General features: G+C 42.5%; 1 protein-coding gene and 1 non-coding gene across 14 annotated transcripts in view; one reads left to right on the top strand and one right to left on the bottom strand.

Annotated features, from left to right (window-relative positions):
* Clasp1 (cytoplasmic linker associated protein 1) overlaps nt 1-20,266 on the bottom strand; it is a 252,343-nt gene that overhangs the window by 164,285 nt on the left and 67,792 nt on the right. The gene's annotated exons all lie outside the window — the stretch shown is intronic.
* LOC125339162 lies at nt 121-252 on the top strand. The gene has a single exon (XR_007208450.1). It is a non-coding gene; the product is annotated as a U4atac minor spliceosomal RNA (small nuclear RNA).

Below are 20,266 nucleotides of genomic sequence, written 5' to 3'. Positions count from 1 at the left end.
GACAGTGATCACTGAAGATATTAGCTACCCAGCAGGTTAGGGTGGGAAGCAGGAATTACTCGCCACAACCTAACATGGTATTGGCGCTACTTGCTTGCAGCGCACGCATGCCCACCCGCAACCATCCTTTTCTTGGGGTTGCGTTACTGTCCAATGAGCGTCTAGCGAGGGCAGTACTGCTAACACCTACACAACACGTTCGCATCAGTTAGAGCTAAAACCTTGCTTTATCTTGGTGCAATTTTTGGAAAAAAGGAAACCCTCTTTTTCCCGCCTTCTGCGTTTCAAAAACAGTAGCTTTAGGTCTGGTTGTGCAGGTTTCCACTTATCCCGCATGGTGGCGTCCGAAACACAGCTAAGTAAGTTCTGATTGTCTCTTCCCACCGCCCAAGTTCACATTTACTCATCAATTCCATGTTAGCTATGTGTAAATTTTTGTTTCAATGAAAACTTAAGGTGCCAAAGCCCATATGCCAATGTAATAAGAACAGCATTAGAGAAATCAAACATCACAGCTAAGACAAAACACCTGACCTGGAAACTGTTAAAGTCAAAAACAAGGAAGGCTAGAAATGATCACAATTAAGAGGACCACTGAAGACCAACTAGATATATAATGTGGGATCCTGAATAGAAAGGAAGGACAGAAATATGAGTTTTCCTCGCATAAAAATGGAAACTTTCATTAATCTAGTTATGCTGGATCATTAAGTGTAAACAAATAGGCCAGCCTCTGGTGTAATAATAGAGAAGTTGGTGAAGATTATCTGGCAGGGCTCCGTCTTAGCATTGTCTCTGTAAATCAAAAGATTCTAAAACATGTTTTCATTTTAAAAAGAAGCAGTCTATCCCTTAATTGGAACAGACTTTCCCCTGTCTATACAGTTGCATTGCTGCTTGGAGTGAGGTGTATTCATTACAGAAATATTAATACTGCTGCCCTCAGTTCCCACCACAGCCTCAAATTCACTCAAGATAAAAAGCAAGAAGAATAATAGACTGAATGAAAACGACAAATCTCTGAAATCTGCATAGCATCGAGTAGACCAGAGGAGAAGCAGTGGCCTTGAAGGTTTTCCTGATAGACAGCTGCCAAACACAGGAAGGGCAGAAGAGGCAAAGGGCAGAAAGATCAGAGCTGAATAAACACTGGGCTTTGGGGGGACACAAAGGTATCACCACACAGTCATCTGGTTCCCCCTGAAGTGTAGAACAAGGGTGGAGTCATCAACCACCTGTGCTGGTCTTCTCTTGTTTATATTCACTACTGAAAACAGGGCCATGAAAAGACCTGGCCCAGAGGATCAGAATTGTTAGCTGTCTAACTTCTCTAAAGCTGGGTGCTGGTGGCTCATGCCTATAACCCTAGCTATTCAGGAGGCTGAGACATGAGGATCCCAGCTTGAAGCCAGCCCAGGCAGAGAAATTTAAGAGATTCTTATCCCCAATGAACCACCAAAAAGCCAGAGGAGAGCTGTGACTCAAGAGGCAGAGCACCAGCCTTGAGTTTAAAAAAAAAAAAAAAAAGCTAAGCAAGAACATGAGGCCCTATGTTCAAGCCCTGGAATACATACAACCACTTTCAGTCTTAATTCTGTCATTAGTGCATAATGAGTTATAATAAGAGCAACCTCACAGACGATGTATGTGAAGTGCTTGGAATGGGGCTTTGTAAAGGTAAGGGCTAGACGATATACAGGCTCTCATCACAGATAGCAGGTACAGCCATCAGCACTGCATGGATGACAAATAACAAGTAGAGAGCTCTCAGGCATCTCACAAAGCACAGGGTTATTCTGTGAACGAACTCATATCCAAGAAAGTGAAGGCTGCCATGTGTAGGGGAGCATGCCACCAGCCAAGGTGCACAGGGTGGACCAGGGAACAACAGGTGGTCTTCAAAAGAGACAGGTGACCAAAGACAGTGGGGAGCTACTGAAGAATCTGAGGGGACCTGGAGCTTTTAGCCAGGACATGTGGCCACCACAGTGAGCTGCCCTAGAAGGAAGAGACAGAGTGAGAAGGCCAGGTTATCATGGCACACACTGCCATTGGTTTTCACTGTGCACTTAACTCTCCCTGAGCCTTGAGCACCTCCTCCCACGGTCTGTGCTTAAGTCCTTAAAGCTGAGAGACACAGGGTCTTCCAGTTCCTCAAAAGGAAAGTCCATAAGACACATACACCCAGTTAACTACCAATAAGCCAGAAGAGAAGCTGTGGCTCAAATGGCAGAGCAATCAGCCTTGAGCAAAAAAGCTAATGGTCAGCACCCAGGCCCTGAGTTCAATTACCAGTACTGGCACAAAAACAACAACAACAAAAACTTCATAGGTTTCTTTTGTACATAAGATGATGACATCTCAGGGATGGGACAGCAGTAAGGCCATTTATACAACTAGTAGGAAGGACACTGGTGGTAACTTTTGATGACCTGGCTCGTCTAGAAGGACGAATGTTAGAATGCAAAGCTCTCCAAGGCTAGTGGAGAAGAAACCCCTAGAACTTGGACTGGACACCCACATATCTATACCTCAGCACCTAGGTGACCCAGAAAAGCCCTCATTCCTCACATCCAATTAAGGTGATCTCAGACCATGTGTGGCCTAAGCCCTGTTCTGGGTGGGGAAATACTATCCTAGCCTAGTCCTCAACTTATTTCTGTGAACAATGTTTCAAAGATAGTATGCAAAACATGACAGGTAACAAGAACACAGGGCAGCACAATTGAGAAATAACAGAAACAAAGGCTTAGCTGAACTCTGGGTGTGAGAATAATCAGACAACAATTCTCAATGTGTCTAAGATAAAATACATGATTCAAACTGGGGAGAAAAAAACAGTTTGAAGAAAATATATAGACTTGTGGGGAGGGGGGGTATGGGTACTAGGGCTTGAACTGAGGCTTCAGCACTTGTCCCTTAGCTTTTTCTTTCAAGGCTAGCATTCTACCTCTGGAACCACACATCCATTTCCAGCTTTTTGATGTTTAATTACAGGTAAGAATCTCATGAACTTTCCTGCCTAGGCTGGCTTTGAACTTCAGTCATCGGCCTCCTAAATATTAGAAGTATAGAAATGGGACACGAACACCCAGCTACACAGACTTTTAAAGAACCAATTAATATAACAGATAACATTAAGTACATAGGCTGGGCTCTAAAATTCTAGCTACTCAGGAGGCTGAGATCTGAGGATCACAGTTCAAAGCCAGCCCAGGAAGAAATGTCTGTGAGACTCTAATCACCACTAAAACTACCTCCCAAAAAAGCCAAAAGTGTAGCTTTGGCTCAAGTAGTGGAGCACTAGCCTTGAGCAAAAAAAGCTCAGGGACAGCACTTAGGCACCAATTTCAAGCCCTAAGACCAGCACAAAAAAAAAAAAAAAAACCACAAAAAACAACAACAACAAAAAGTACCCAATGCACCAGGCTTTGTTTAAAGTACACTGAATACAGAGGAAAAGAACATTAAGCAGGAACTCAGTCCACAAATATCCAGAATAAAGCACAAAGTGGCAGAGATGGGAAGTTCAAGAGGGTAGGTAAAAGAAGAGGCAGGGAGAAAATAACATAAGATTAAAATGGAGCTGTGTTGGGGTCAGCTGCACCTTTAAGGGGCCACAGCTGACCTCAGCCTGTCCCTCCCCTTCCTATCTTTAACCGGAAGAGAAGGAAGTCTGACATCACTTGAGGGACAGCTCCTTGGGACCAATCAGGGGCCCCTCTCTTGTGCCCGCCTTTGGAGTATATCTGGGAGGTTCCTCATTTGAGTAAACAGAAGCCCTAGAGGTTTTCTCCAGGGACCCACGCATCCATGTCCTTCTTGGCGGCTTCGGGGCACCCTGTGACCACACGTCACCGAGGCTACCCGTGGCCATCGCTCCCGCGTGAGCGATCATGGACCACCCAGGAAGGGGCGGACAAGCCCCTTCCCCCCCAAGCGAGGGGAAGTGGAGAGCGAGATGAGGCTACCTGTGGCCATCGCTCCCACGTGAGAGCGATAAAGGGCCACCCAGGAAGGGTTGGACAAGCCCCTTCCCCCCCCCCAAGCGAGGGGAAGGGGGGGAGAGAGAGGAGAGAGAGAGAGAGAGAGAGAGAGAGAGAGAGAGAGAGAGAGAGCCCACAGAGCTGGGCACCAGTGGCTCATGCCTGTAATCCTAGCTACTCAGGAGGCTGAGATCTGAGGACTGTGGTTCAAGGCTAGGTAAGAAAGTCTGTAAGACTCTTATCTCCAGTTAACCACTAGAAAACCAGAAGTGGTGCTATGGCTCCAGAGGTATCTTGAGTGAAAAAGCTCAAGGACAGCACCCAAGCCCCCCCGAGTTCAAGCCCCATGACTGACAAAAAAAAGACAAAGGGAATAGAAAAAGAAGTAAAAAGCAGCAGCTGACATTCAACATTGCTATTTAAAAACAAAACAGAAAGAAAACAACACATGTTAATGAAGATGTCCTGGGAACTCCTGTTCACTGCTGGAAGTGTTGAATGGGATCCCTAGGAGAAGGTATGATGGTTCCTTGAAGCTCAAGCATGTCAACATATGATCGAGAAATTCCATTTCAGGGCATATATTCCAAGTGGAGAAGTCTGGGTCTCAGTGGATGTTTGGCCACCAATGTTCCTAGCCCCATTAGCTACAGCACAGCAACTAAAAGTGGACAACCCCATGGTGTACCAACAGATGAGTGGATCTGCAAAATGTTGTCCTACCACCACAATGCAGCATCATTTGGTCAAAGAAGGAAGACGAGAGGGAGGGAGGGAGGGAGGGAGGGAGGGAGGGAGGGAGGGAGGGAGGGAGGGAGGGAGGGAGGGAGGGAGGGAGGGAGGGAGGAAGGGAGGAAGGAGGAAGGGAGGAAGGAAGCCAAGTTTTTGTGCAGTACACCTTATCCACATTTCATTTTATGCTGTTACTCAGTCACCCATGATCAAAAAAAAAAAAAAACTTCATAGAAAGTTCCAGAAAGAATAAATCTTATGTTGACACTCTTCTGAACAGTGTAATTAACTCTTACATTGTTCTGCTTAGTCCCACCTAGGACAAGAATTATACCTTTGGAATACAGGCTGCACAAAGTACCTGCCAGCTAGGTACTGGAAAGCAATCTCAGTGACCTGGTAGTACTGAAGCCAGTAAATGTTCTTAAAAATGTCCCCAAAGCATGAGTGACACCAGCACTTTTAAAGTCTTTGCTTTACAGCAAATGGCAGAACCTTAGAAAAACTGAACAATAAAACAATAAACTGGACAACCAAACATGTGTACTAGAGTCGTGGTCACAACAAGCACTGCTCTATGGGAAACTTAAGACATTTAGCTCATAGGAGAAAAAGCTGAAAACGAGTAAGGCAAGAATCTGCCTTAAGAAAAGAAATAAAAGCTGAGCACTGATGGCTACTCAGGATGCTGAGATCCATGGTTTGAAGCTAGCCTGTGACTCTTTTCTCTAATTTAACAACAAAAAGCCAGAAATGGAGCAGTGACTGACTCAACTGGTAGAGCACTAGCCTTGAACAAAAATATTCAGGCCCTGAGTTCAAGCCCCAAGACTAGCACAAAGATAGATAGATAGATAGATAGATAGATAGATAGATAGATAGATAGATAGATAGATAGATAGATAGATAGATAGATAGATAGACAGATAGACAGACAGACAGACAGACAGACAGATGATAGATAGATAGACAAAAGTTTCACACTCCCATTGTATTTTAAAGCCAAGGACATTAAGAAGCTTAGCAAAGGTCATGAAGTTTGGACATTAACCAAACTGCAAACACACATTGGGCTGGGAATATGGCCTACTGGTAAAAGTGCTCGCCTCATACACATGAAGCCCTGGGTTCGATTCCTCAGCACCACATATATAGAAAGAGCCAGAAGTGGCACTGTGGCTCAAGTGGTAGAGTGCTAGCCTTGAGCAAAAAGAAGCCAGGGACAGTGCTCAGGCCCTGAGTCCAAGCCCCAGGACTAGCCAAAAAAAAAAAAACAAACCAAACTGCAAACACACCTGATCTTCCTGACTACGTCATGACTATTTTCAGAGCAGTACAATCACAATAGTCATAGGCTCTGTGTTTTCCATCTTTTCATCTCTCTGCAGCTAAAGACCTTGAGCAAGTCACAATACTTTGTGGCCAACATTAGATAACCTGTAAAATTGCCTGAGCTCTAAATTTTCTAGATTCTTACAATGATGGGCCTGGCCTATGTGCATCTGATCATGTAAAATAATATTAATCAAAATGAACTCCAGGAAATGGAAACAAGAAGTTTTCACTTTGTTGCAAAAATAATAACGAAAACAACAACAATAAATAACGGGTCTGGGAAAAGTCCGTAGATTAAAAGTCACTTTGAGGATGGAGGGTGAAGGTTGCCTACCTCAATTACCCACTAGACAACCATGAATCTCCAAGCACCAAAAGCTTTAGCAAGTAATATGTCCATCTTACAGCGCCCACATGAGGGTTAGCAAAGTTTTAAGGCCATGACTAGTGGCAGTAGAATATGGGAAGATACACAAAATAGATTTGGTACCAAAATGAGTATAAGCTAAATAGAAACACTATTAAAAAAAAAAAAAAAAACATACCTGACATACAGTAGGCATATAGTGGGCAAACAAGAAGTGCCTATTCCCTTCTATATGATAACAGCACTTCCAAAAAACAATAATACTGGGGCTGGGAATGTGGCCTAGTGACAAGAGTGCTTGCCTCCTACACATGAAGCTCTCGGTTCGATTCCCCAGCACCACATATATGGAAAACGGCCAGAAGGGGCACTGTGGCTCAGGTGGCAGAGTGCTAGCCTTGAGCGGGAAGAAGCCAGGGACAGTGCTCAGGCCCTGAGTCCAAGGCCCAGGACTGGCCAAAAAAAAAAAAAAAAAAAAAATACTGAAGTATGGCTTAAGTATATAAATAAAAAAGCAAGGAGGAGGTATGAAATCAAGAACAGAAAATAAAGCTGCCTGAAATTGTGCCACTCAATGACAATCTTGTTAATATTCTGTTAACAGCCCCATAAGACATGTCCTACACACATACATGTATCTTTCACTTAATGTGCTATGGGAATCTTCCCAAGTCAGGCTGTTTGGATCTACATCCCTACTGTCAGTGGCTATTACCATATCCTACTGTATCTAGGTATCATAATTAGTGAACCAATTCTTCAAACCCAACAGAGACAGTCAGGTCTGTCCAGAACTTTTCATTGATTTACATGCTTCCACGCTTGGGCTGTTATTTCCCTAGAACCAGTGCTGAAAAGGACATGTGCTAGTTCAAAAAAAAAGAAAGTGTCCTGAGCTGTTGGCTCATGCCTGTAGTCCTAGCTACTCCAGGAGGCTGAGAGCTGAGGGCTGGGATTGAAAGCCAGCCAGGACAAAAAAGCCCAGGAGATTATCTCCAATTAACGACCAAAAGCAGCAAGGAGAGCTGTGATTCAAGTGGTAGAGTGCCAGCCAGCCTTCAGTGAAAAAGCTAAGGGACAGAGCCCAGGCCCAGACAAGAAAAGAAAAGGGAAATGGAAATGAAAATGGAAGAGATTTTGTATACTATATTAGCACTATTTTTCACAAAACGCACCAGGAGTCTTTTTAAAAATCAGGCTAACCTGCTGCTCATTTTGGTACATTCTTTTAGTTTAGCTTCAAAGACTAGATTGCAGTCCTATTAAATTGCAATACTCTGCATTGCACTCATTTTTAATTCTAAGAATCAATACAGATACAAATACAAAAAAAAATGTGTGATAAAGTCTGTGACTTAATGTACACATGTCAGAGGGGAGGATCAGTCACCAAACTTGTCCTTCAAAGCCATCACTATGGGAGTCCCTGAATACTCGTGCAGAAAATGATGCCCCTGGTTAGTCTGTATTTCCAATTCCTCTTCTGGAATGCCTTCAGACATAGTTTATGAGCCATAAAAGTAAAGATCTATTAAGACATAAATAGTTAACATTAGGTTACTGTGATTTGCTCCCCAAACACCAGGATTCAGCTGTTAGAAAGGCACTTGGGACCAGCACCCAACAAACACATCCCTCCATACATAGGGAAGGATAGGAAACTTAGGCTAGGACAGAGCAGGGCTAATAATAAGCCTAACTCCCAACAGTCCAAAAGAACAATTCAGTGATGGCAGAAACATTCCAAATTTATCCTATTCAATGTGCTAGCCACATGTGTTTACTCAGCCACTGAAACACATTGTGAATGGAACACAGACTTTCATCTAATTTCATGTCACCCAATAGCCACATTAGGCTTTTGGCTACCCTACTGGACAGCTAACTGGTTGCAAACTCACATAAGCAGGGAGAAACTAGACCAGCTATGTGATGAGGGTAGGAGACCATGAAACTTGGACATCCCATAAAGCTCTGGGCACTTAACACTGTGTAGGAATGAAGGCTAACATAACTTCCAGGTTTAAAACATAACTTCTGGTGCTGATTGCTTGCACCTGTAGTTCTAGTTATTCAGTAGAATGAGATCTCATGATAGCAGATCAAAGCCAATCAATCTGGGTAGAAAAGTCCATGGAATATATATCCCCAATTAACCAGCAAAAAGCCAGATGTGGAGGTATATGGCTCAAGCAGCAGAGTACCAGCCTTGAGTGAAAAGGCAAAGCAAGTACATGAGGCCCTGAGTTCAAGACCCAGTACTGGCATATAAAAAATAAAAATATAAATAAATAAATAAATAAATAAATGGCAACTTTCTCCAGGAAGTTTAAATTACTGAGAAGATCAAAGGGAAAAGGCATTTATGAGCTGGTGGTGGTAGAGCATGCCTGGAATCCCAGGACCCAGGAGGCTAAGGCAGGAGGATCTAGAGTTCCAGGTCAGCCTGCGTTACACAGCAAGACAATATCCCAAAACAATTTCAAAAACCACTTGTGGGTAAGCTTTGCCACAGACCCCTGTGGCACAGAAATCTGTGGCCTCTCTTGTCCCCATACATTTCATAAGCAAGATGTCAGGCACCAATACATTCATAACTGTTTAAGGGGTTAAACAAAGATGCATATTTTCTACAATGGCTTTCAGCCTTCTGTCTAGAAGAGTCAGCTCACAAGGATCACAGTTCTTCCTCAGCCCTGGTATCCCTTTGTGTTTAGGCCAGATCCCAGCCCTTCTGTGTGGCCTCCAGCCTCCTAATTCCTCCAAGTCCCCTAGTTCAGTGATTAGCTCCTTTACATGTGGACTGCCCATCTCCCAAAAAAGATCACAAGTGGAGTGGTGGCACACACGGGCCGTCCATTTACATGAAGTAGGAGGCAGGAAGAGTGCTTGTGCCCAGGAGTCTGGAGCCTGTCTAGGTAACATAACAAGACACTGTCTCAAAAGTAAATACCACACAGAGGGGAGGGTGAGCAAATGCAATCACTATATTCACTGTACTTAGGAAAACACTGAACTTTGATGTGAACTCTACATCTTTCTTCCAGAAGTTATTTAGCTCAAGGGAAAGATGCACGGAATGCAGAATGTAGAGAGAAATAATCAGATCTGGGTTCAAGTCATGCACAGGCCCTCAAGTAGTGCTGTGACTTTGGATAAATTATTACATTTCCTGGATCACTTAAAATATTCTATATGAGTACAGGAACATAACTTGTTTAATTAATTGACAACTATTAAATGTGATGATATAGTTTCTGACATTTAATAAAAATGTTTGAAATCTGGCTTTTGAAAAAAAGACTATGTAACTTGGGGATAGGGATGTGGGGGGGGGGGGACGAATTAGGGAAGAACAAAGAAAGGAATGACATTGACCAAGAAACACTGTATTCATAATCTGACTTATGGAATTATAGACTCTTGGCACAACTACTTAATAATACCAATATAAATAAATAAAATTAATATTGCAACTATTCAAAGCAGAGCAGTTTCTTATACTGCTGTCATTTAGAATTTGTGCAGTATTGGTGATTGAACCCTGTAAATACTAAAGCACCCATTGGGCACTGCAGGCTCAAAATTGCCATCCTAGTTACTCAGAAGGCTGAGCTTTGAGAATCACTGTTCAAAGCCAGCCCAGGCAGGAAAGTTTGCAAGAGTCTTATCTCCAATTAACCACCAAAGCCACAAAGGCAGAAATAATAGCCTTGAGAAAAAATAGGAGGGAAAAAAACACCTAAGGGAGAGCACCAGGCCCTGAGTTTAAGCCTCAGTAGCAGCACAAAAAATAGATGATAGACACACTGGTATGTTCAAGTCCTTTATATAAAATGTAGTGTTCACATATAATCCGTGCTCGCCCAGATGATGTAACATTTATGTAAATAGTTGTTTACCATATTGCTGAGGGAATAAGAAGAAAGAATCTGTACATGTTCAGCACAGATGTAATTTTTTCTGGACATTTGCAAGTTTATCACACCCTTAGCCAGGCCAGAAAGGTCAAGTGTGTACCTTTCTCATCCCTACCTACTTTCCCAGAGGTAGGGGAGGGGGGTTGAAGGCAATTAACTTTCACCTACATCTCTGTTCTTTCTGTATCTTTTTAATCCTCACAAACCTTGACACAAATAACTCTATCAACATTCCCATAGTACAGATAAGGAAGTGAGCCCCAGAAAGACGAACTAATAATTGGGCAGGGCCACTTGACTCAAACAATACTCATTAATGAATTAAAGAACAGTAAATTTGTAATAACACAAAGTCAAATCCTTGGAACGTGTTTACTTACTACAGAGAACCATCTGCCCACTGGTTATGCTTCTGGCAAAGAGTGTGTATGTAACAGAAGCCACTCCAAGAGTGTGCTCACACTAATTTTGGGACCCAGACTATCTGTGAATTGACTCTGGTTCTAGCTCCCAGCCTTGCAATCTCTACTCAGGCACTGTTGAAGCTGATTTTTCTGAGTTCATATCAGGGTGAGATACTGCCTTAAATCCAGACTGACATTTTACTGCTTAAAAAGAAAAATTACAGCTGGGCACCAGTGGCTCAAGTCTGTAATCTTAGCTACTCGGGAGGCTGAGATCTGAGTTTCATAGTTCAAAGCCAGCCTGGGCAGGAAAGTCCATGAGACTCTCATCTCCAATTAACTACTCAGAAAAAGGCAGAACTATGCTGTAGCTCAAGGAGTAGAGCACTAGACTGCTACTCTTGAGCTCAGGGACAGAGACCAGGCCCTGAGGTCCAAGTCCCAGGATCAGCAAAAAATAAACAGAAAAGAAATTCTAAAGAAAAGAAATACTATCATTTCTTAAAATGTTGAAATCTGGAAAAATATAAAAATATCTATGCTTACTACATTCTAACACATGTGATGCACAGTTTAAAAGGGCCAATTATACATTCATTTATTAATTCAAAATGTATGGAGAACTTATTAGAATTATTAGAACTTATTAGAATTCCAGGCAATTTCTTAGCCAAATATCACTCAAGCATGAGACTAGGGTAAACATAAGATATACAAGGAGTTTTCTTGGACTGGTGGTTGGTTGGTTGGTGAAAAGATCTTGGTATCTATCCAGACCAGCCTTGAACTCACTATGTAATTCAGAGTGGTGTTGAACTGGAGATCCTCCTGCTTCATTCAGCCTCCCAAGTGCTGGGATAATAGGTGTGCACTACCTTACACAACTGTGAGATTTTTCTGAAAGATCTGTGTCAGTACATAAAAAAGCACAGCAAAAAATGGGAGATTTGGTGGTCATAGCAACAGAGAGGCCAGCCCAGAAAAGTATGGGAGAAAGCAAAAACTAACATGATAGCTAAGGATTCTCCCCCAGGAGAGAGGTGGAAAAGAAACACAAGTCAGGAACCTCCAACAAAAGGCAAGAGGCACAGATTAGCAGAAGAGTACCACCCAGCAAGCACTAGGGACTTGAGTTCACAACCTCAGTTCTGCCATAAAAAGAAAAAAGAAACCTCCTACAGGGGAAATCTTGAGCCAAGATCAAATCTCCATATCTGTTTCCATACAGGTCTTGTTCTTTGCAAATGTTTTAAGTCATGATCCAAAAAATCTACACAGAACAGTTAGCATATTATGGCAACAGCAACTAGAGATTAATTCTAAAGGCTCCTTGGATTTCAGCAGCCCCCTCATCCCACCTCCTTTCTTTTTTTTTGTCATTTTCATACTGCAGAAGCATGAAGGTCAGTTGTTTCAGGAAGAGCCTCACTGTAGATTGGCCTGTTTCCTTAGCTGTCATTTAATGTGATCTTGTGTCCTATGAACTAAGTAAATGAAGTTGGCCCTAAAGACATAATTAGATTCTGTCAATATTTCTAGCCAGTATATATTTAGGTAATATGTTATGCTAGTATATTAGCATATGTATATCTAATCTTGATACTGATACTTCATATATCTTTACACTAATATTTTATATTATACTTTCACCTATAAGCTATATACAATATAATAATCTTTATAGCAGTAACATCCATATTCAATCAAACCTGAGACACTATCATTTTTATAAATGACACTTGGGGAAAACCTGTTGACAAGTATGATATGCCACTGATCCTAAACTTTTTCTGATACCAACAATATGGAGGGGGGAAAAAATCTCAGGATTGAAATACTATAATAAAGCATTTTTGTTTAAAAAGATGAAAAGAAAACATTTTTTTCAATAGAGTTTATAGAAGTTGTATGGAATGACAGCTTCACAGATATCCTTCACAACAGAAGTAGTCTATTAGTATAGGATGTCTTACTCTGACAACCTTGGGGAAACAGAAATAACTTTGAATATAATCTACAGTAGATCTCAAGGTTCCTTCCTTCTCATGTTCCACCTACCACATCTCCTGTTATCTATTACTTCTCTGCACTTCAGACATGAGGCCATATGTCTGGGTGTGCCCAGAAAAGGCAAAAACAAGGAATGGCAGGAAAAAACTTCAGTTCCTACTAAAACATCTTGGCAGACAGAGGCTTAGATAGATATGAATGTACCACATGACAATTCCATTCCGAAATGTTTATCATGGAGAAAGAAAAACTACATCAAAATGTACACAAAACAGTCATCACTCACAATAGCTACATTATTCACAGCAAAAAAGAGGTAGAAATAATCTGAATGCAAACACACAAACGAAATGTGGTATATCTATAATGAAATACCACTCATTAATAAATAGTAGACAAAATGATACATGCTATGTACCACAGATGAACCTTCAAAGCAAGATGCCAAGTGAAAAAAAATCAGGTACTATATGAAAGCTGGAAGTGTAGGTATGGCTCAATAGAGCCTGGTAGAGCACCAGCCTTGAGCAAAGAAAAGTGAGAATGCCAGTTTTAACTCTGGTACTGGTGCATGTGTGCACACCACACACACACACACACACACACACACACACACCCTGATGTACCTAATGGTTATGCCTGATATGCTTAATAGTTGTGCAAATTTACAGTAAAATGATAACATACCTGAAAATTAGAATAGCTTCAAAGAATAAGATTAGAAGTAAGAACTAATGTAACATTCTTACTGCACCCCAGCTGACTGCCCTGTCCCCAGCACAGCACCAATGACTCTTAACTACTTCAAGTAGCATCTAAGCTATTCCTTCACCCAGACAGGAAAGGGGACAATGCCAGGGGTTAGAGGTGTTAAGTGACAAATTCCCAAGACCCTCAGGTTTCAAACTGAAAGGTCTCAAGAGTTCCAGATTCTTTCAGAATGCTACTAAGAATGTTTCAGAAAAACCTTATAAACTGAAGCTTTCAACCTGGCCTGGTCATCTTAAGAGTATTTTAAGAAAAATCAACTCACTAAACTGCAGGCATCAGCAAACCCAGGCTCACTGCAGGTAGTACCTCGAAGCCATCTTTCCACTGAACTCATAGGGAAAGCTTTGAGAGCTGAAAGGAAAGAAGGCCAGTGTGACCCATATATGCAAAAGACAAATGAGCAGCATGCTCAATCTTCAGAAACCCAGCTGGCTAGAACAGAAGAAACAAAGACAACTTTTGGAAAGGATGTTAAAAATATATAGAGAGAGAATGCTCACACATGACTGGTAGGATTGTAAAACAATGCAACCACTTTTGGAAAACAGTCCAGCAGTTCCTCAGTGTTAAAAGATTGCCCTATGTCCCAGTGTTAAGGCGTGTCCTATATCCCAGACATACAACTCCTGAGTATACAACCGAAAGAACTATAAACCCATATCCAAAAGGGAACAAATGTTCTTAACAGTAGTGTGTGTGTGTGTGTGTGTGTGTGTGTGTGTGTGTATACATACTTGGGTTTGATTAAACTCAAAGCCAAGCTCTTGCTTAGCTTTCTTGCTCACACCGTTGATTGGAGACAGAGCCCCTTGAACTTTTCTGCCTTGGACTGGCTTCAAACCACAGTCCTCCAGGTCTCAACATCCTGAGTAGCTGGGATTACAGGAGTGAGACACAGTTGCCTTAAATTTCAACATTTAAAGTAAGTAAGCTCAAAACTCCTAACAGCTACCTGCCAGGAAGGAACAGAAGACTGTCTCCTGTTTAACTGTGTCTGCAAATGGGAGAAAGAAGGTATATTCAGGAGCACCCCTCTGCCAAAGGTCAGGTCCACCTATAGAACAAGGTATACCAATACAGACAGTACTAGGCATTCTGAGAAGAGTTTGGTACTACACAATGTTACACCTTGAAGCTAAGTAATACATTAGAGACCAATATCCTCTAATTTCGCATGTTTCAAAATTTTATTAATACAGAGTTGGAGAGAAATAGAAAAAGTGTATCTATGTTTGATCATCAGCTAGATCTCTCTGTGATTATCTTGGAATCAGAATTAAGACTTGTAACTATCAGCCAGGTGCTGGTGGCTCATGTCCGCTACTCAAGAGGCTCAGATCAGGAGCTGGGAATATGGCCTAGTGGTAAAGTGCTCGCCTCGTATACATGAAGCCCTGGGTTTGATTCCTCAGCACCACATATATAGATAAAAGCTAGAAGTGGTGCTGTGGCTCAAGTGGTAGAGTGCTAGCCTTGAGCAAAAAGAAGCCAGGGACAGTGCTCAGGCCCTGAGTCCATGCCCCAGGACTGGCAACAAAAACAAAATTTATTTAAAAAAAAAAAAAAAAAGAGGCTCAGATCTGATTATCAAATTTGAGACTCTTATCTCCACTTAACCACCAAAAAGCCTGAAATGATGTAGCTCAAGTGGTAGACCACCACACTTGAGTGGAAAAGCCAAGTAAGAGCACCAGGCTCCATGTTTAAGCCCTAGTACTGACACATACACACACTCACAAATCAGAACTTATGACTATCCTTTGGGGAAAGAATCACTCATCTTCCCCTCACCAAAAGAACTGCAGCAGTATAGTGATCTCTGATCTCATACAACCACTATCAAAGGAAAACTCAAGAGACAAAACAGATCAGTAAAATGTGTGGAAAGGATATTGCTAGTATATGTGTGTAAGTGTATGTGTGTGTATATCTAAGTGTGGGTTGAGTATGTGTTTTCAGAGAAGGGATCCTGCTATCAAACTTGTGGGCTCAAGTAATACTCCTGACTTCGCATCCTGGGTAACTAGGAAAAGGGCATTAACTATCACACCAGCTCTACTGTAGGGTTTAAAGAGGTAAGAGCCCTGGCAAAGTAGTTCTAACCTATAACTGCAGCTGCTAGAGAGGCAGAGATTAGGAGGGATCTCAGTTCAAGGATTAACCAAGGCAAGAAAGTTAGTGAGAGACCCACCTCCCCATCTCCAAAACTATCAGAATTGCAAAATTCAAAGGTTAAGTTGTTTTCACTAGGAAATCAACTTGTCCCAGTGTTTTTGTTGTGCCAAGTCGCAAGACCACCACCAAGAAGACCACCGAGACTCAGACATTCCGAAATGGCAAAAGCAAGGCAAGGCTTTATTTAAGCGAGCTGCAACTCGGGCCTCGTCCTACCCACCGACACAGCGGAGGTTAGGAGGGAGCCTCAAGCTGCGATTATACAGAGCTTATAAAGGCCAAAAAACAAAGTTACAACAATCAGGTGTTCAAGCAAGCAAGATTAGGACACAGGTACAAATCTGATTGGCTCAGGGTTCAAGGCACCCAGGGGTGGTCAGAGTTAAGCATTCCCAGCGGTTAAGAGTTCTAGACCAACTGGGCCCTAATGGGCTTATCCTGGGTCTGCTCACAGGGCCTGCTTATCTCAGGTTCACGTGGTAAAGTGGGGTTCACGTGGTAAAGTGGGGCCTGACTTCAAAGTCTGGCACTTCATTCTCATCTTCCACACTTTATCCAGCATGAAATTTTTATCTCTGACTGTGGGAGGAATTTGGTCCTAAGAATTACAACATAAATAGTTTTTTTCACTAACACTTTTGAGAGACTTGATGGCCTTTGGCATGGTTTGCAAGCTCCATAAAGCAGTGACCCTTTGTCTCCTAGTGCTGAACTAGCTCAGCAAAGCAGGCAGGCAGTGGGCCTTAGTGCCTGGTGATGACCACCTGCTATCCACCTGTTCTCCATGCTGAATAATGGTTTGCCAAAGGTATTAGTTCTGGGCTGGGAATATGGCCTAGTGGTAAAGTGCTCGCCTCATATACATGAAGCCCTGGGTTCCATTCCTCAGCACCAGATATATAGAAAAAGCTGGAAGTGATGCTGTGGCTCAAATGGTAGAGTGCTAGTCTTGAGCAAACAAAAGCCAGGGACAGTGCTCAAGCTCTGAGTTCAAGCCCCAAGACTGGCAAAAAACAAAACAAAACAAAGGTATGCATACTTTGTGCCAAAGATATGGGCAGGTGCTGGTTGAGAGAAGGTGCTCAGCACAGCCTAACATAAGGTGCTCCTGAAATCTGCTTATTCCCATTCCTTCTCTTACCCTTCGTCCCCTGTCCTGCTTTCCTTAATCTATCTAGTCATCCAGCAAAGAACATAGAATTAGGCATTGGTGGCTCATGTCTATAATTCTAGCTAGTCAGAAGGCTGAGATCTGAGTATCATGACTCAAAACTAGCCCAGGGATGTAAAGTCCTTGAAATTCTTATCTCCAATTAACAGCCCTAAATCCAGAAGTAGCACAATGCCAGTCTTGAGCACAAAAGCTCAGGGACAGCGCTCATATCCTAAGTTCAAGCCCTAGGACCAGCACCAAAAACAAACAAAACAAAACCCCAGCTACATCAGGCTATGTCAGTATTGCCACCCTAATGGAATCATTGATTCCTTCCACTCAACAGAAAGACTGAAGTAGACTGTGAACCACACTTTGTAACATTTCCCCATCAACAAAATTGGGAAACTTTTTCACTTGAGAGCTAACCCAGTTCTTCCATTATTTACTGGTGGATCAAACACCAGCCCAGAAATAAACATGCAAACCTCCCCCAAACTGAGCTTTTGCCCTGGGGACACACACACACACACACACACACACACACACACACACACACACACGACACAGGGTTGTGTTTCTAAGTTTCAATGCTATGTATGGCAGGCTGGCTCTCCTGTATCTACTTGATTTTGTTCTTTGAAAATCTAGAAAGAAATCCCATCTTCTCTTCATCTACAAACTGAAGCCATTGTAGATTGAAAAAAAAATTCCCACCTTGTCTAACTATGAAATGCTATAATATCTAACTTGTGAGTCACGATGATGGCCCCAAGGGAAACGCAGGCCTACAACATCCTCAGGGGTTTATTGGCTCAGCCTCTCTGGGTTCAAGTCAGCACCCCTTTACCACTGCTAGTGTGTGGTCTGCATCTCATCTAATGAAGGTTCCTCCATTCTCTTAGCTTTGCCTTCTCTAACCTCTGACCTCCACCTTCAGGCCACACAGCTAATGCTACTCCACCAGGCCTAAGGGCAAGTTTGTCTAGCACAGGGCAAGAAGGTGCCATCCACCCAGAAGAGTAGAACATCTGGGAATGCCATGTATAAGGAACCCCTCACACACAGCTCAGATTTCCCTCAGCAACTACTGCCAGCAACCTGCTTACTGCTTCAAAGGCCCAACACAAGGCTGACAGAAGCCCAGGAAGAATGTGGCAGACACTACAGAGCATTATCTCTCTCTGATCAACACAAGCTGGAGTCATAAGACTCAGAAAGGAAATGTCAGGGGGCTGGGAATATGGCCTAGTGGTAAAGTGCTCGTCTCATATACATGAAGCCCTAGGTTCCACTCCTCAGCACCACATATATAGAAAAGGCCAGAAGTGGTGCTGTGGCTCAAGTGGCAGAGTGCTAGCCTTGAGCAAAAAGAAGCCAGGGACAGTGCTCAGGCCCTGGGTTCGAGCCCCAGGACTGGCAAAAAAAAAAAAAAAAACAGAAAGGAAATGTCAGGTCTTCTTTCTTACTCAGCATACAATCAAGTTACTCTTATCAATAAAGCTGCTACCTAAAAGGGGCAGGGAGGAGTAGTGGCAGTGAAGGAAAAAGAGTGCTGGGAAAAGAACAGAAGGTGAGGGGCTGGGAATGTGGCTTAGCAGTACAGTGCTTGTGTAGCATGCATGAAGCACTGGGTTTGATTCCTCAGCACTACAAACACAGAAAAATCTGGAAGTAGCACTGTGGCTCAAGAGGTAGAGAGCTAGCCTTGAGCAAAAAGAAGTCAGGGGCAGTGCTCAGGCCCTGAGTCCCAAGCCCCGGACTGGCAAAAAAAAAAAAAAAAAAAAAAAAATAGAAGGTGAGAGAAGGGGAGAAAGGAAACCAATGAGATTTGGTCAAAGAAAGAAAAAGCAAGCAAGTACTAGAATAACTGGCAAAAATCCCATCAGGGTTGAAGCTTTCCATTCCTAAAGCTCATTCATACTTTCAAACACACAATGAGCAATAGTCTTGCCAACAATTTAAAATTATACATGCCTACACTCTTGATGAATTCTCTTATGAAAAATAAGCCAACTTGTTCTCTCAGAAAGCTTAAAAGGGCAGGATAGAGAAACCAATATGGCTTTGCTGCTCTAATTGCTTCTATTTTCCAACCTTTAGAAAGACAAAAAAGGCCCTGAGAACTGGACAAAGCCTCACTAAAGCCACCTTCTTCACTACTACCTCCAACTCCTATTTAATCACAATTTCAAACTTCAGAAGTAAGTAAGACCGCAATCAAGGAAAAATAAACAAAAATTGAATGAGATTTTTTTCAAAAGGTAAAAGTTCATAGAGAGATTTCTAATGAAAAATAAACTACTTAGGCAAAGATAATAACATAAAGTTTAGAGCTGACAGAGTAGCTCTCAAGTGGTAGAGTGCCTGCCTAGCAAGAATGAGATCCTGAGTTCAAATTCAATACAATCTAAGGGAGAAAATGGGAACTGGGTACAATGGCTTCAATAATCCCACCTACTAGGGAGATAGAGACTGGGACAACTGAGGTTCAAATAATGCCAGGCACAAAGTTACTGAGACCTCATCTCAAAAAATAAGCCAGGTGTGGTGGCTTGTGCCTATAAATCTCAGCTACAAGGGAGGCACAAGCAGGAGGACCATAGTCACAGGAAAGTCTAGGAAAAACTCTTAGACTCTACCTGAAAATAAAGTGAAAAATGGTTCAAGTGGTAAACTGCCTGACATGAAAAAGATACAGAGTTCAAGTCCCAGTATCACCAAAAAGAAAAAGAATAGAAAGAAAGCAAATGGACTAACCTAATATTCATGAATTCCTCCATAAATGCTCCATTTTAGAAACCATAATGTATTCTAAAGCCCCGTGACTTCATGACTCTGGCCCAAGGAAAGGGAAAGAAAGAGGGAGAAAGGGGGGGGGGGGGTGGAGGAAAAGCAGTGACAAACCCTCATCAAGTCACTGTAAAGTGGTTTGACTTCCCCATCTTAGAACAACTGAAGAAGTGAGGCTTGGACAGGAAGACTTGGACATTACCCTGTTTCGGCAACACTTACCACCTGCACTCTCACAACCAAGTCTGACAGCTCCAAAACCCAGCTCTTTCTGTAGCATTTCTTACCAAGCTGGAGAGAACCAGGAACCAAGCTCAAAACCAGATCAGTGAGAGACAAAACAGACGTTTTGATCAACCTTTGTTCCTGCTAGCTCATTAAAATAACAGAAGCACAAAAGACTGCTGAGGATGTGGTGGGAGCAAAAGGAGAACAGAAGTAGCCATCAGCAAATGAAAATTATTCTCCATTCCCAATTGAGGAAGAGGAAAGTTACGTGCAGAACCTGCTCTATGGAGGCTGCAGTAGACCACAAGCTCAGGGCACCCAGGCTCCAAATCACTGTGGGCTTCTGTGGTTTGGGAATAAGCAGAAGGTAGGTGGACCAGTGCAGCAAGCAG

Source organism: Perognathus longimembris, chromosome 20, assembly GCF_023159225.1.
Source record: "Perognathus longimembris pacificus isolate PPM17 chromosome 20, ASM2315922v1, whole genome shotgun sequence".
In the NCBI taxonomy this organism is placed as follows: Eukaryota; Metazoa; Chordata; class Mammalia; order Rodentia; family Heteromyidae; genus Perognathus; species Perognathus longimembris.
The sequence above is the reverse complement of the archived record's forward strand: the minus strand, read 5'-3'. Positions and strand labels throughout refer to the sequence as shown.